At 41.9% G+C, this 15942-nt stretch overlaps 1 protein-coding gene across 2 annotated transcripts in view; it reads left to right on the forward strand.

Annotated features, from left to right (window-relative positions):
• The first annotated feature begins 671 nt into the window (after nucleotides 1-671).
• Nucleotides 672-15942, forward strand: part of LOC132381966 (complement C1q subcomponent subunit C-like) — a 32155-nt gene continuing 16884 nt past the window's right edge. Inside the window, exons 1-2 of one of the 2 annotated variants that reach the window (XM_059951669.1) lie at nucleotides 672-844; nucleotides 8255-8302. The gene's annotated coding sequence lies outside the window, so the exon portion shown is untranslated. The remainder of the gene's footprint in view (nucleotides 845-8254; nucleotides 8303-15942) is intronic. The other variant, XM_059951668.1, reaches the window with a different exon arrangement.

Genomic DNA, 15942 nt, shown 5'->3' on the forward strand with positions numbered 1-15942 from the left:
CTGTCATCCACAGTTCACCCATCGAACCAGCCAGCCTCAATCAGTTGTTCCTAATCTTCAGTTACCTTGTGCCTGTAGGGTTTAGTATCTTTTGTCTTTCATATTGTGGCCCCTTGTGGCTTGTACTTTCAGTTTATTTTTAAAGTTATCGTTCATCACTGAATCACCTCCACTGCTCTGCTTTTGGGTCAAGCCTCCTCTACGTTTCCTGACAGATTACAGCAATTCTAACTCTGGTCTACAAATGCCACACATCTGGTCCACAATGGTCAGTACTAGAACTTAGGTAGCAGAAAATCACCAGAAATGCTTCATTCATTACTCAGTTGAGGCCAGAATGTTGATGGACCCATAATATCCATGAGATCCAAACGTTCAAAAAAAAAATTACTTCTGAGCACTTCAACAAACTCAGTAAATATTTTGGTAACATCTGATGCTGTTAATTAAAATCACAAGCCTCTGTTTTTTCTTAATTAATCTTTTGCTTGCATGTTTCATTTCAGTGTTATGCACAGAAAGCACAGTAAAGTGAAGAGGTTGGCTTAGCACCATTGGCTTGAACTCTAAATTTTTTTTAATCTGAACATTAGACAATAAATATTTCACAAACAACTTCAGTGCCAGGAATAAAACAAGAAGTGAAAGTTGGCCCTCTTGTTCAGACAGATGATTCACTGTGAGCCATTGTACACTAAACTTCCAGCTTCCACTCTCCCTCCCATCCGCCCTCTCCCCCTCTCTCCTTCACTGCCATCAAAAAGGTCTGAACTGTGCAAAACCACTGGGCTACATTAAAGTCTGCTGCTTCGCATTTCCCTCTAATCTTTCAAGTGAAAATAAGGTAAGAATTCAAAACTTTGACACTTTGCAAAGAATATATCGATTCAAATATTCATACTTTATTAACTAGATATATTGAAATGATTCATGATATGAGATTTGTAAAAACAACCCCTTCAAAACTAATAATTCTATGAAGGGTTTGCTTGAGATGCTGGTGTGAAACTTGATGTTAAATATGAGAAAAATGTCACAGGGATTACTGATTATTTAAATGTAGAGGTAACTGAACCAAATTCATCCATTGATATTACTCAATTTAGCACTAGAATGTGATGTTACCTTTAGGTGATGGATACTACAAATAGTCTGAGAAGAGTTATGAGATCTAATCAAGAATCTATCATTGTCCGCTTTAAATATACCCAAAGACTTGGTATCCGTAACCATCTGTGGCAATGAATTCCACAGATTCACCTCCATCTAGCCAAAGAATTTAATCTTTTCTAAAAGAGGAAATCCCTCTATTTTGTGGCTGTGCCTTGTGGTCCTATACTTCCTTGTTATATGAAACATCCTCTTCATAGCTACTCTATCCAGGCCTCTCAATATTCAATAGGTTTCAATGTTATCCTCCCCATTCCTTTAAATTCCAGCAAATACACTCAGCTCCTCATAAGATAACCCTTTCATTCCCAGAATAATTTTTGTGAACATACTCCATACATTCTCCAAAGCCAGTACATATTTTCTTATATAAGGGGTCTAAAACAGCTTACAATTCTCCAAGCAGGGTCTGATCAGTGCCTTAAAATTTTCAACATTACATCCTTGCTTTTATATTCGAGCCCCCTCAAAATGACTGCTAACATTTCACTTGCCTTCCTTGCCACCTGCTCACCTGCAAGTTAATCCTTAGGATATCCTGCATGAGGACTCCTTTGCACAAGTGATTTCTGAATTCTCTCCCCATTTAGAACAGAGTCTGTGCCTTTATTCCTACTACCTAAGTACATGACCATCCATTTCCCTACACTATATTCCGTCAGCCAGTTCTTTGCCCAGTCTCCAATCTTTCTAGGTCTTTCTGCAGACTCTCTAATTCCTCAACACGATCTGCTGCACCACCGATACTGTATCATCCATAAACTTGGCCATGATGCCATCAATTCCAGCATCAAATTCATTGGCATATAATGTGAAACGAAGCAGTCCCAAAGCTGACCGCTGTGGGACACCATTAGTCACCAGGAGTCAGCCAGAAAGGGCCCCCTTTATAAACAACAGAAAATCTGCAGATACTGGAAATCCAAGCAACACACACAAAATGCTGGAGGAACTCAGCAGGCCAGGCAGCATCTATAGAAAAGAGTACAGTTGACATTTCAGGCCAAGACCCTTCGGCAGGACTCCCCATTTAATCCCACTCTTGCCGGTCTTCTAACCATGCTAGTATCTTTACTATAATACAATGAGCTCTTATGATCATTAGCCTTATGTGAGGAACATTATTAAAGATCTGCTGAAAATCCAAGTAAACATCCACTGAGACTCCTTTGTCTATCCTGCCTCTTATTTCTTCAAAGAATTGTAATGATTTCCCCTTGAGGAAACTTTATCACGTCCTCTAAGAATCCTGAAATCTCATCCTTAATAATGGACTCCAACACCGTTACAACTAAAGTCAGACTGACTGGCCTATAATTTCCTTTATTTTGCTTCCCTCCCTTCTTAAAGATTGGAATGACATTTGCAATTTTCCAGTTTCCTGAACCATTTCAGAATGTAATGATTCTTGAAAGATTAGAACCATAGAACATTACAGCACAGAAACAGGCCTTTTGGCCCTTCTTGGTTGTGCTGAACCATTTTTTTGCCTAGTCCCACTGACCTGCACCTGGACTATATCCCTTCAGACCCCTCTCATCCATATACCTGTCCAAGTTTTTCTTAAATGTCAAAAGTGAGCCCGCATTCACCACTTCATCTGGCAGCTCATTCCACACTCCCACCACTCTGCATGAAGAAGACCCCCTCCCAAAGTTCCCTTTAAACTTTCCCCCCTTCACCCTTAACCCATGACCTCTGGTTTTTTTCTCCCTTGGCTTTAGTGAAAAAAGCCTGCTTGCATTCACTCTATCTATACCCATCATAATTTTATACACCTCTATCAAATCACCCCTCATTCTCCTTCGCTCCAGGGAATAAAGTCCTAACCTATCCAACCTTCTTTTGTAACTCAGTTTCTCAAATGATCCCTGTGGCACACCACTAGTCACAGGCCTCCACTCAGAGTAGCAATCCTCCATTATCACTCTCTGGCTTCTCCCATTGAGCCAATGTCTAATCCAATTTACTACCTCGCCATGTATACCTAGCAAATGAATCTTCCTAACTAACCTCTCATGTGGGACCTTGTCAAAGGCCTTACGGAAGTCCATGTATACAACATTCACTGCTTTCCCTTCATCCACTTTCCTGGTAACTTCCTTGAAAAACTCTAATAGGTTGGTTAAACATGACCTACCATGCACAAAACCATGCAGACTATTTCTAAACAAAGCCATGCTGACTGTCTATCCAAGTACTTGTAGATCCTATCTCTTAGTATTCCTTCCAATAATTTACCTACTACCGATGTCAAACTTACCGGACTATAATTTCCCAGCTTACTTTTTGAGCCTTTTTTAAACAACAGAACTACATGAGCTATCCTCCAGTCCTCCGGCACCTGACCCGTGGATACCGACATTTTAAATATTTCTGCCAGAGCCCCCGCAATTTCAACATTAGTCTCCCTCAAGGTCTGAGGGAATACCCTGTCAGGTCCTGGGGATTTATCTACTCTGATTTGCCTCAAGACAGCAAGCACCTCCTCCTCTTTAATCTGTATAAGTTCCATGACCTCCCTACTTGTTTGCCTTGTTTCCATAGACTCCATTCCAGTTTCCTTAGTAAATACAGATGCAAAGAAACCCATTTAATACCTCTCCCATTTCTTTTGGTTCCATACATAGCCAACCACTCTGATCTTTAAGAGGACCAATGTTACCCCTTACTATCCTTTTGCTTTTAACATACCTGTAGAAGCTCTTAGGATTATCCTTCACCCTGACTGTCAAAGCAACATCATGTCTTCTTTTTGCCCTCCTGATTTCTTCCTTAAGTATTTTCTTACTCTTTTTGTACTCCTCAAGCATCTTATTTCCTCCCTGTTGCCTGTACATGTTATACATCTCTCTCTTTTTCTTTATCAAAGTTCCAATATCCCTTGAGAACCAAGGTTCCTTATTCTTATTCGTTTTGCCTTTAACCCTGTCAGGAACATACAAACTCTGTACTCTCAAAATTTCTCCTTTGAATGCCTCCCACTTACCAATCACATCCTTGCCAGAGAACAACCTGTCCCAATCTACGCTTTTTAGATCCTTTCTCATTTCTTCAATGGCGGAGCAGGCAGAAGATGGTGGTAAATTAGGGTCTCTGGAATCTCGGAACTATGAGGACCACCACAACAGCTGCGAAGGTGGAGGAAGGCTACAACAGAAGAGGGCCCCCAATCATCTTGGTATCTATGCTATTGGAATCTGGCCCTTTCACTGTCAAGGATCATGTAGTGGCTGCTTGTGTGTCAGTCTCGCCATGTTAAAAGACCCGACACATAGGCTTTTCTCCTGGTTTGGTAATCCAATCGACCAACAAAGCCTTGTGGCGATCAGGAAGTGGTGCCAGGAGCAGAACAGAGAAGTCTGGAAGCTTTCAGCCACAAACAACTCTTACACAATGATAAGAGTGAAATAGTCATCAGCAATAGCAGCTCTGAAACAGCACCTTTTAGGGTTGAGACCAGGGTCCAACAGAGGCGCATCACTGTCCCAAATCTGTTTCAACCATTCTTCACTTCATAGTCCAAGACCTCCCACAAGGAGTCCAGATTCTCTATAGTACAGATGGGGGGAGCAATGTGTTAACTACTTCCATTGTGGAGCCCTAATATACAGATAACAATGCCATCATAGCTCACTCTAAGGAGGACCTGAAGTGCATAATGGATGCTTTTGGCAGAGCATACAAACTCCTGGGACTTTCCTGACATCAAGACAACCCAAGTCCCACTCCAACTTGCTCCAGATCAAGCTGCTAAACCTCCAACCATCCAAGTTGACAACATCCCTCTGGAGAACACTGATCATTTCCCATACCTTGGCAGCCATCTTTCTTCAAGAGCCGACATTGACCTTGAAGTAAATCACAGAATAGGCTGTGTGAGTGGGACTTTTGCCAGGCTGAGAAAGAGGGTTTCTGAAGATTGGGATGTCATATAACCATATAACAATTACAGCATGGAAACAGGCCATCTTGGCCCTTCTAGTCCATGCTGAAAGCTTACTCTCACCTCGTCCCACCTACCTGCACTCAGCCCATAACCCTCCATTCCTTTCCTGTTGATATACCTATCCAATTTTACTTTAAATGACAAAATCGAACCTGCCTCTACCACTTCTACTGGAAGCTCGTTCCACACAGCTACCACTCTCTTAGTAAAGAAGTTCCCCCTTGTGATACCCCTAAACTTTTGCCCCTTAACTCTCAACTCAAAATCAATATCAAGATAAACACTAAGTGTCTAGTCTATAAAGCTATAGTCCTCCCCTCCTTGCTATATGGAATGGGAGTCATAGACAAGCTACTACAGCAAGCACATAAAATCCCTAGAAATTTACCATCAGAAATGCCTCCATAAGTTTCTGAGAGTTAGCTGGAAGAACAGGCAATCTAACTCCAGCATCCTGGAGGAAACTAACATTAACTCCATAGCCACAATCATGGCTCAACATCAACTGCAATGGGTTGGCCACATCATCCGCATACCTGACCCCCGTCTCCCTAAACATCTCCTGTTTGGCCAACTCAGTGATGCAAAGTACACTCCTGGAGGGCAGAAAAAGCGGTTCAAGGATAATATCAATACCCACCTAGGAAGTGCCACATCAACAGGAATAGATGAGAGAAACTAGCACTGGATAAGAAATGCTGGAGGGAGATGGTCTCTGAGGGGATGGCAAAGCTTAAAGAATATGGCCACCGTGCCTCTACGAAAAAGCAGCTTCAACGGAAGGAGAGAGTGGGAAAGGCCCAACCAGTTACATCCACCACCAATTGAATGATCTACACTTGCCATAGGACTGTGGATTGGTGCCTTCAGTCAGAAGAATCATACTCGACTACGAGTGATCACTGATGATGATGATTATAATCACTGCCTCCAAAGAATTCCTTTACCTAATTGTCTTGGACCTCCAGAAAGTGTCCACAGCAGGGGTGATTGATAACCCCTGATATCATTGATATGCAGAAAGGTTGAAGTTAATAATGCATTGGGGTGATTGATAAGTTCATGGCCTAAGGTAGGCGATGTTATTAACTTCAAACTTTCTGCATAATCACTCAAAAGTGTTGAACTGCATCTGCATGTAACGAGAGCTGTATAACTGATCTCCTTCTACTGTGGGCCACGAACTTATCAATCACCCATTTGCAGACACTTTCTGGAGGTCCAAGATCTGTATGCTCCACGACCACTGGACTAACAGAGTAAATATAGGAGGGGACTATGTTGAAAAGTAGATGTGCTAGGTTTTCTAAAATTGACTCCTTCTACCTTAGGTCATGAACTTATCAATCACCCCTCGTACATTCTCTTGGAATTCAGCACTAGTCTGATTTTCCCAATCTACCTGCATATTAATGCTCCTCATCACCATCAACAGATTTACTTGACCAAACCTCCATCTTTCCCTCAGCTCTTTTTACATGCCTTTTCCAACTCCTGTTGTAATTGGTACCTCACATCTTGGCTACTGTTCAGAGTCCTGTATATAACTCTCAGCAGGATCTTTTTGCAGTCGTTTCTCTATCCAAAAGGGTTCTACATCTTCCAATCCTACGTCACCTCTTTCTTATGATTTGATTTATTTTCTCATACAAAGCCAGCCCGCCCTCTTTGTCTATCTACCTGTAGAGTCATAGCCAATATAGCATAGAAAGAGGCCCTTCAATCCACCTAGTCTATGCTAGACCATTAATCTGCCTAGTCCCATCAACCTACAACTAGACCAAAGCCCTCTATACCCCTCCATTTTCATATTTTCATAGATCTATATTTTCACATTTTCATATGTACATATGAAAATTTCTCTTAAATTTTGAAGGTAAATTTGCATCCATATTTACACTGGCATCTTGATCTATGCTCTCACCACTCTCTGAGTGAAGAGGATCCCCCTCAAGTTCCACTTACTTAAACATTTCAAATTCCACCTTTCATCCTTAACTCATAACCTCTCATTGAAGTCTCCCTCAAGATCAGTAGAAAAAATGGAAAAAGTATTTACCCTACCTATACCCTCATAACTTTGAATACTTCTATCAAGTCTTCCTTCACTCAGATTCAGATTCAGATTCAGTTTTTTGTCATTTAGAAACCACAAATGCAATGCAATTAAAAAATGAGACAACGTTCTTGGGAATGATATCACAAAAAATGCACATGACAAAACAGACCACACAAGAAAAACCACATAATGTTTGGTAATCCCCAATCCAGAGTCCGGAGAGGCTGCTGCATATCAATATCGTGCTACCATCTTAGCATGTTCCCCGGAAAGGAACTCCAAACCCATCAGACAAGACTACCCAGACACACCAAGTCAAGAGACCAGCACTACCACCCAACAAACCAAAAACCTACACAAAACCACATAACAACAACACACACAAAATGCTGGTGGAACACAGCAGGCCATGCAGCATCTATAGGGAGAAGCGCTGTCAACGTTTCGGGCCGAGACACTTCATCAGGACCACATAGTTATAGTTAACATTTAGTTGCAACAGTGCAGACAATACCATAATTGATAAGAGACTGACAAAAACCACATAATTTAACATATAGTTCCAACAGTGCAAAGCAATACCGTAATCTGATAAAGAGCAGACCATAGCACGGTAAAAAAAAAGTCCCAAAGTCCCGACAGTCCATCATCTCATGCAGACGGTAGAAGGAAGAAAAACTCTTCCTGCCATGAACCCTCCAGCACCGCAACCTTGCCGATATAGCCCCCTGGAAGCACTCGACCACAGCCAACTCTGAGTCTGTCCGAAAACTTCGAGCCTCCGACCAGCCTTCCGACGCCGAGCACCATCTCTGCCGAGCGATTTGACCCCATCCCCGGCTGCCAAGCATCAGGCAAAGCCCAGGATTCGAGGCCTTCCTCCCGGAGACTTTCCGATCGCACTATAGCAGTGGCAGCAAAACAGGCATTTCAAAAGTTTCACCAGATGTTCCTCCGTGCTTCACTCATCTTAGTTTAAGGGAATAAAGCCCTAACCTATTCAATCTTTTCTTACAACTTAGGTCCCTAAGTCCTGGCAACATCTTTGTAAATTTTCTCTGCTATCTTTCCTGTAGGTGGGTGGCCAGATCTGCGTACAAAGCACCAAATTAGGCCTCAGCAAGGTCTGATACAATTTCAACATGACATCCAACTCCTGTGCTCAATATGTTGATTTATGAAGGCCTGTGTGCCAAAAGGTTTCTTTGTGACTCTATCTACCTGAAGAATCAGGGATCTATATTCCCAGATTAAGGTGGAGGATTGGAGATACGTCTCTACCAAAGGAGATATAAATTGTTCCTTTAGACTACAGGCTATCCTTGGACAAGACACAGAACCTGCTTAGCTCCCTGATCAGGGTCAAGTGAAGCCATGGGAGTAGGTGGCAGATTGTCATATGAGCTGCTGGAGTATATCACAAATCCTAGTTACGTGACCACTGACGCCAAGCAGGCATTCTCAGAAGAGTATTGCTAAAGGATTGGGTCATCCACCTTGTGATGACATTTCTCAGTAGATGGCAATGGCAAACCAATTTCAAGAAAAATTTTCATAGAACGGTCAAGATCATAGAAAGATCATGTCACCTTCATCGTATGACACAGCACATCACAAAAGAAGGGATTTGTTGAATGCCTACAACATAGCTCTTTAGAGCAGCTTGTGCTTGAGCTTGAGCCTACTAGGTGAAAGGCTATCTTAGACCGGCTGTGGTATTATAACCCAGATCTTGTTAGGGAGCTTATTATAAAGAAACACTTAGGAGACAGTGATCATAATATGATTGAATTTATTCTGCAACTTGAAAGGGAGAAGTATAAGTCACATGTATCAGTATCGCAATGGAATAAAGGGCATTACAGAGGCATGAAAGAGGAGCTTGCCCAGGTGGATTGGAAGAGGATACTGGTGGGGATGACGGCAGAACAGAACTGGCTTAAGTCTCTGGAAATAGTTTATTCATCAGACGCAGGATATATATGACCCACAGAAGAAGTTGTTCTCAAGTGGCAGGGGTAGGTAACCATGACTGACAAGGGAACTTAAGTACTGCATAAAACCAGTCCCTAAGGAAAGGGCATATAAGGTAGCAAAGGTGAGTGGGAAGTTGGGTGATTGGGAAGCTTTTAAAATCTAACAAAAATATATAAGAAGGGAAAAGATTAAATATGAGGGCAAACTAGCCAACAATATAAAGCAGGGTACTAATTTTTTTTTCAGTTATATAGAGTAAAAGGGAGGTAAGAATTGATATTGGACCACTGAAAAATGAAGCTGGTGAGGTAGCAATGGGGGACAAAGAAATGGCAGATGAACTTAATGGGTACTTTGCATGAGTCTTCATTATGGAAAACGGTAGCAGTGTGCCAGAGGTCCATGAGTGTTAGGGTGCAGGAGTGTGTGCTATTGCAAAGGAAAAAGTGCAAGGCAAACTGAAAGGTTTTATGGTAGATAAATCATCTGAACGAGATGGACTACATCCCAGAGTCCTGAGAGAAGTTGCTGAAGAGATAATGGATGCATTGGTCATGATCTTTCAAGACTCACTTGATTCTGGCATAGTCTGGAAGACTGGAAGATTGCAAATGTCACTGCACTCTTTAAGAAGAGAGGAAGGAAAAATAAAGGAAATTATAGGCCTAACCTCAGTGGTTGGGAAAGTGTTGGAGTCTATTATTAAGGATGAGGTGCTGAGAGACTTGGAAACTAATAATAAAATAAGTCAGTCAGCATAGTTTCTGTAAAGGGTAATCTTGCCTGACAAATCTGTTGGAGTTCTTTGAGGGAGTAACAAGCAGGATGGACAAAGGAGAAGCAATGGTTGTCATTTACTTGGATTTTCAGAAAGCATTTGATAAGGTGCCGCACATGAGGCTGCTAAACAAGATAAAGCCCTATGGTGTTACAGGAAATATATTGGCATGGATACAGGAATGGCTGACAGGCAGGAGACAGCGAGTGGGAATAAGGGCTCTGTATGGTTGGCTGTCAGTGACTAGAAATGTTCCTCGGGGTCAGTTTTGGGACCAATACTTTTCACATTGTCAATAATTTGGATAATGGAATTGATGGCTTTATGGCAAAAGAGGGGTAGGTAATGCTGAGGAAGCAATGCAATTGAAGAAGACTTAGACAAATTGTAAGAATGGGCAAAAAAGTGGCAGATGGAATACAGTGTTGGGAAATGTATGATAATGCATTTTGATGAAGGGAACTATTATCTAAACAGGGAGAAGGTTCAAACATCAGAGGTGCAGAGGGAGTCCTCATGTAAGACTCTTAGAAGGTTAATCTACAGGTTGAGTCTGTGGTAAAGAAGGCAAATACAATGTTGGCATTTATTTCAAGGGGAATAGAATATAAAAACAAGGAAATAATGCTGAGGCTTTATAAGACACTAGTCAGGCCACACAGAGTTGGGCCCTATATCTCAGAAAGGATGTATTGTAGTTGGGGAGAGTCCAGAGGAGGTTCACAAGGATGATTCCAGGAATGAAAGGGTTAACATATGCGGAGTGTTTGGCAGCTTTGGTGGTGTACTCACTGGAATTTAGAAGAATGCAGGGTAATCTCATTGAAACATACTGAATGTTGAAAGGACTAGATAGGGAAAATGTGGAGAGGATGTTTCCTATGGTGAGGGTGTCCAGAACTAGAGGGCACAGCCTCAGAATTGAGGGGTAACCCTTTATAACAGAGGCAAGGAGGAATTTTGTTGGCCAGAGAGCAGTGAATCTATGGAATAGTCTGCTACAGACTGTGGTGGAGGTCGCCTATGGGTATATCTAAGGTGGAAGTTGATAATTTCCTGATCGGTCAGAGCATCAAAGGATGGTGAGAAGGCAGGAATATGGGGTTGAGTGGGATCTGGGATCAGCCATGATGGTATGGTGGAGCAAACTCCATGGGCTGAATGTCCTAATTTTGTTCATATGTCATATGATCTTAAAACAATTGAACGATATCCCAGGTACCTTGTTCTGCAGTACTCAGGGGCCCTATCCTGGTTGGTCCTCCCAAAGTGCAACATCTCACACTTCTCTGCATTAAATTCCATCTGTCATTTTTCAGAACATTTTTCCATCTGGTCTGGATCCTGCTGCAAGCTTTGATAGTCTTCCTTGCTGACCACTATACCCCCAATCTTGGTGTCATCACAAAATTCCTGATGCAGTTTACTTGTCAATCTACTGCACTTTCAATGCAGTATGTATCCTCTGATGTTGCACTCCAATTGATCTTCATTCAGCCATGACTCAGTGATGCCCACAACATATCTAGCAATCTCTAATTGCACTAAAAAATCATTACCTTATTCTGTATACTGCATGCATTATAGTTGAATTCATTCACCTATTACAACTTCAATCCTTATGTATCATGTTTTTGGATTTCGCCCCCATGTTACCCTTCAACATCTCACTAACTGCAATTTTACCCGATGATCTTTAAAGAATCACAAGATTCTGGAATGGTTTTGAAAGACTTGAAAATTGCAAATGTAACTCCAGTCTTTAAGAAGAGACAGAGGCAGAAGAAGTGAAACTCTAAGCTAGTTAGTCTGACCTCAGTGTTTGGGAAAACATTGAAGTCAATTATTAAGGATGAAGAGAAACATGATAAAATAGGCTGTAGTCAGCATGGTTTCCTCAAGGGAAAATCTTGCCTGTCAAAGGTTGAATTTCTTTGAAAAAATAACAAGCAGGATAGACAAAGGAGAATCAGTTAATGTTGCTTTCTTGGATTTTCAGAAGGCCTTTGACAAGGTGCCACACGATGCTGTTTAATAAGCTATGAATAAATGGTATTACAGGAGAGAACCTAGCACGTGTAAAGCAGTGGCTGATTGGCAGGTGGCACAAAATAGGAATAAAGGGAGTCTTTTCTGGTGGGCTGCTTCTAACTAGTGGTGTTCCACAGGGGTCTGTTTTGGGGAAGTACCCACCTTAATTTGCTGCTAAACTGCAAATTAAACACCTCCTCCTCTGTAATCCAGATACAGTCCATGACCCCACTAGTTTTTGCATCCGTCCCTTTGTCCTTCTTCCAAGTAAATACAGATATAAAAATTCCATTTAAGATCTCCTCCATCTCTTTCAGCTTTATGCATAGATGACCAGTGATCTTCAAGTGGATCAATTTTGTCACTCGTTATCTTTCTGCTCTGAATATATCTGTAGAATCTGTTGGCATTCTCCTTCACCTGTCTGCCAGAACAATGTAAAGTCTTTATTTTATTCTCTCCTGATCTCCCTCTCAAGTTTTCTCTTGCATTTCTTATACTCGTCAAACACCTTGTTTCTTTTTTACTACCTATACCTGCTATTCAAGATAAGCCAACTGATTTGCAAATAGATAATATAGAATGTAACATGAATGTAAGGAAGGACAAGCCAATGATTGGGTTCAACTGCAGACGGAGCAAAGAGATCCGTTGTACCACAGAGGCAAAATTCATAAGGGCAAAGGATTCAGGACTGAAGCTGTTGTATTTAAATGTGTGTCGCATTCAGAATAAGGTGGATGAACTCGTGGCGCAATTAGAGGTTAGTCGGTATGACGTTGTGGGCATCACAGAGTCATGACTGAAAGAAGGTCATAGTTGAGAGTTTAACAGCAAAGGACAGGCAGGAAGGCATAGGCGATGGTGTAGCTCTGTTAGTAATAAGAGACAGAATAAAATGTTTAGAAAGAAGTAACATAGGTTCACAGAATGTTGAATCTTTGTGGGTGGAGTTAAGAAACTGCAAGGGTTAAAAAAAAGTTTTGAGAATCATATAAATAGCAGCCAAGATATGGGGTTGAGATTGCAAAGGGCGTGTAATTAAGGTAATGTCACAAGTCTAATGGGGGATTTCAATATACATACAGGGGGATTGGGAAAATCAGGTTGCTGTCGGACTGCAAGAGAGGGAATATGTTGAATTCCTATGAGATGGCTTTTTATAGCATAAGCCTACTTGGGAAAAGGCTTTCTTAGATTGGGTATTGTATAACCCAGATTTTATTAGTCAGCTTAATGTTAAGGAACCCTTAGGAGGCAGCGATCATAATATGATTGAATGCATACTGCAGTTTGAGAGGGAGAAGCATAACTCACATGTATCAACATAACAATGGAATAAAGGGAATTACAGAGGCATGAGAGAGGAGCTTGCCCAGGTGGATTGGAGGAGGGTACCGGCAGGGATGATGGCAGAGCAGAGCTGGCTGAAGTTTCTGGGAATAGTTCACAAGACGCAGGATAGATATGTCCCACAGAAGAAGTTGTTCTCAAGCGGCAGGGGTAGGCAACCATGGCTGACAAGGGATGTTAAGGACTGCATTAAAACCAAGTAAAGGGCACATAACATAGCAAAAGTGAGTGGGTAGTTGGATGATTGGGAAGCTTTTAAATTCCAACAAAAGGCAACTAAAAAAGCTACAAGGGAAAAGTTGAAATATGAGGGCAAACTAGATGATGATATAAAGCAGGATATGAGAAGTTTTTCAGTTATATAAAGAATAAAAGGGAAATGAGAGTTAATATTGGACACATGAAAAAGATTCTGGTGAGGTAATAATGGGGGGCAAAGAAATGGAAGATGAAAATAAATACTTTGCTTCAGTCTTTAATATGGAAGTCACTAGCAGTGTGCCAGAGGCCCAAGTGTCAGGGAGCAGAAGTGAGTGCCAATGCTGTTATATAAGAAGTGCGTCACAAACTATAAGGTCTTAAAGTGGACAAGTCACCTGGACCAGATGGACTACATTCCAGAGTCCGGAGAGAGGTTGCTAAAGAGATAATGGGTGCATTGGAATCCAAGAATCACTTGATTTTGGCATGGTTCCAGGGGACTGGAAGATTGCAAATGTCACTCCTCTTTTTAAGGGAAGAAGACAAAAGAGGAAATTATAGGCCAGTTAACCTAGACTTAGTGGCTGGGAAAGTATTGGAGTCCATTATTAAGGATGAAATTTCAGGTACATGGAGTCTAATGATAAAATAAGTCAAAGTCAGCATAGTTTCTGTGAAGGAAAATCTTGCCTGACAAATCATTACAATTCTTTGAGGAAGCAGCAAGCAGGGTGGACAAAGGAGAGGCAGTGGATGTCATTTTCTTGGATTTTCAGAAGGTATTTGATAAGGTGCCTCACATGAGGCTGCTGAATAAGAAAAAATTCTATGGGACGACAGGATATAGGAATGGCTGACAGGCAGGAGCCAGCAAGTGGCCAGCTTTATTTGGTTGGCTGCTGGTGACTAGTGACATTCCTCAGGGGTCAGAATTCAGACCACTATTTTTTAAACTGCTGGTCAGTGCTTCAGATAGTGGAATTGATGACTTTGTTGCAAAGTTTGCGGATTATACAAAGAGGGGTAAGAGGTGCTGAGAAAGCACTGTAATTGCAGTAGGACATAGACAAATTGGAATAATGTGCAAAAAAGTGGCTGATGGAGTACAGTGCTGAGAAATGTATGACAATTCATTTTGGTAAAAAGAACAATAGTGTTGATTATTATCTAAATGGGGAGAAAATTCAAACATCAGAAGTACAGAGGGACTCATGGAAGACTCCAAAAAGCATAATTCACAAGGGGAGACACAATCATTGGTGAGAGAGGAATAAGAGAGATGAAAAAGGTGTACTAGGGCTAACTGACTGTGATCACCTACATTGTGGTGCACCAGCACTGTCTGAGTGTGATGTGGTGCACCAGTGCTGTCTGAGTGTGATGCGGTGCACCATTGCTGACCTAGTGGTGTGCACCAGTGCTGACTGAGTATGATGTGGTGAACTAGTGCTCTCTGACTGGGATGTGGTGCACCAGTGCTGACTGTGATGTGATGCACCAGTGCAGTGTGATTGTGATGTGGTGCACCAGTGCAGTCTGACTGTGATCTGGTGCACCATTGCTGTCTGAGTGTGATGTGGTTCACCAGTGCTGCCTGAGTGTGATGTGATGCACCAGTGCAGTCTGATTGTGATGTAATGCACCAGTGCAGTCTGATTGTGATCTGGTGCACCATTGCTGACCTAGTGGTGTGCACTAGTGCTCTCTGACTGTGATGTGATGCACCAGTACAGTCTGATTGTGATGTGATGCACCAGTGCAGTCTGATTGTGATGTGATGCACCAGTGCAGTCTGATTGTGATGTGATGCACCAGTGCAGTCTGATTGTGATGTGATGCACCAGTGCAGTCTGATTGTGATGTGATGCACCAGTGCAGTCTGATTGTGATGTGATGCACCAGTGCAGTCTGAGTGTGATCTGGTTCACCAGTGCTCAGTGTGATGTGGTGCACCAACACAGAAGGAGTGTGATGCGGTGCACCAGTGCTGTCTGACTGGGATGTGGTTCACCAGTGCTCAGTGTGATGTGGTGCACCAACACAGAAGGAGTGTGATGCGGTGCACCAGTGCTGTCTGACTGGGATGTGGTGCTCCAATATTTGGCAATATACATCCCATCCAGCCCTTTCACAGTATGAGAGTCCCAGTCTATACTTAGAAAGTTAAAATCATCTATCATTCCAATAAGAGTTGGAACGTTATGATGAAGTCATAAGGCATTGGTGAGGTTGAATTTGGAGTATTGTGTGCAGTTTTGATCACTGAATTACAGGAAGGATATTACTAAGGTTGAAAGAGTGCAGAGAAGGTTTACAAGGATGTTGCTGGGACTTGAGAAACTGAGTTACAGAGAAAGGTTGAATAGGTTAGGTCTTTATTCCCTGGAGCGTAGAAGAATGAGGGGAGATTTGATAGATGTATAT

This window comes from Hypanus sabinus, chromosome 27 (assembly GCF_030144855.1).
Source record: "Hypanus sabinus isolate sHypSab1 chromosome 27, sHypSab1.hap1, whole genome shotgun sequence".
In the NCBI taxonomy this organism is placed as follows: Eukaryota; Metazoa; Chordata; class Chondrichthyes; order Myliobatiformes; family Dasyatidae; genus Hypanus; species Hypanus sabinus.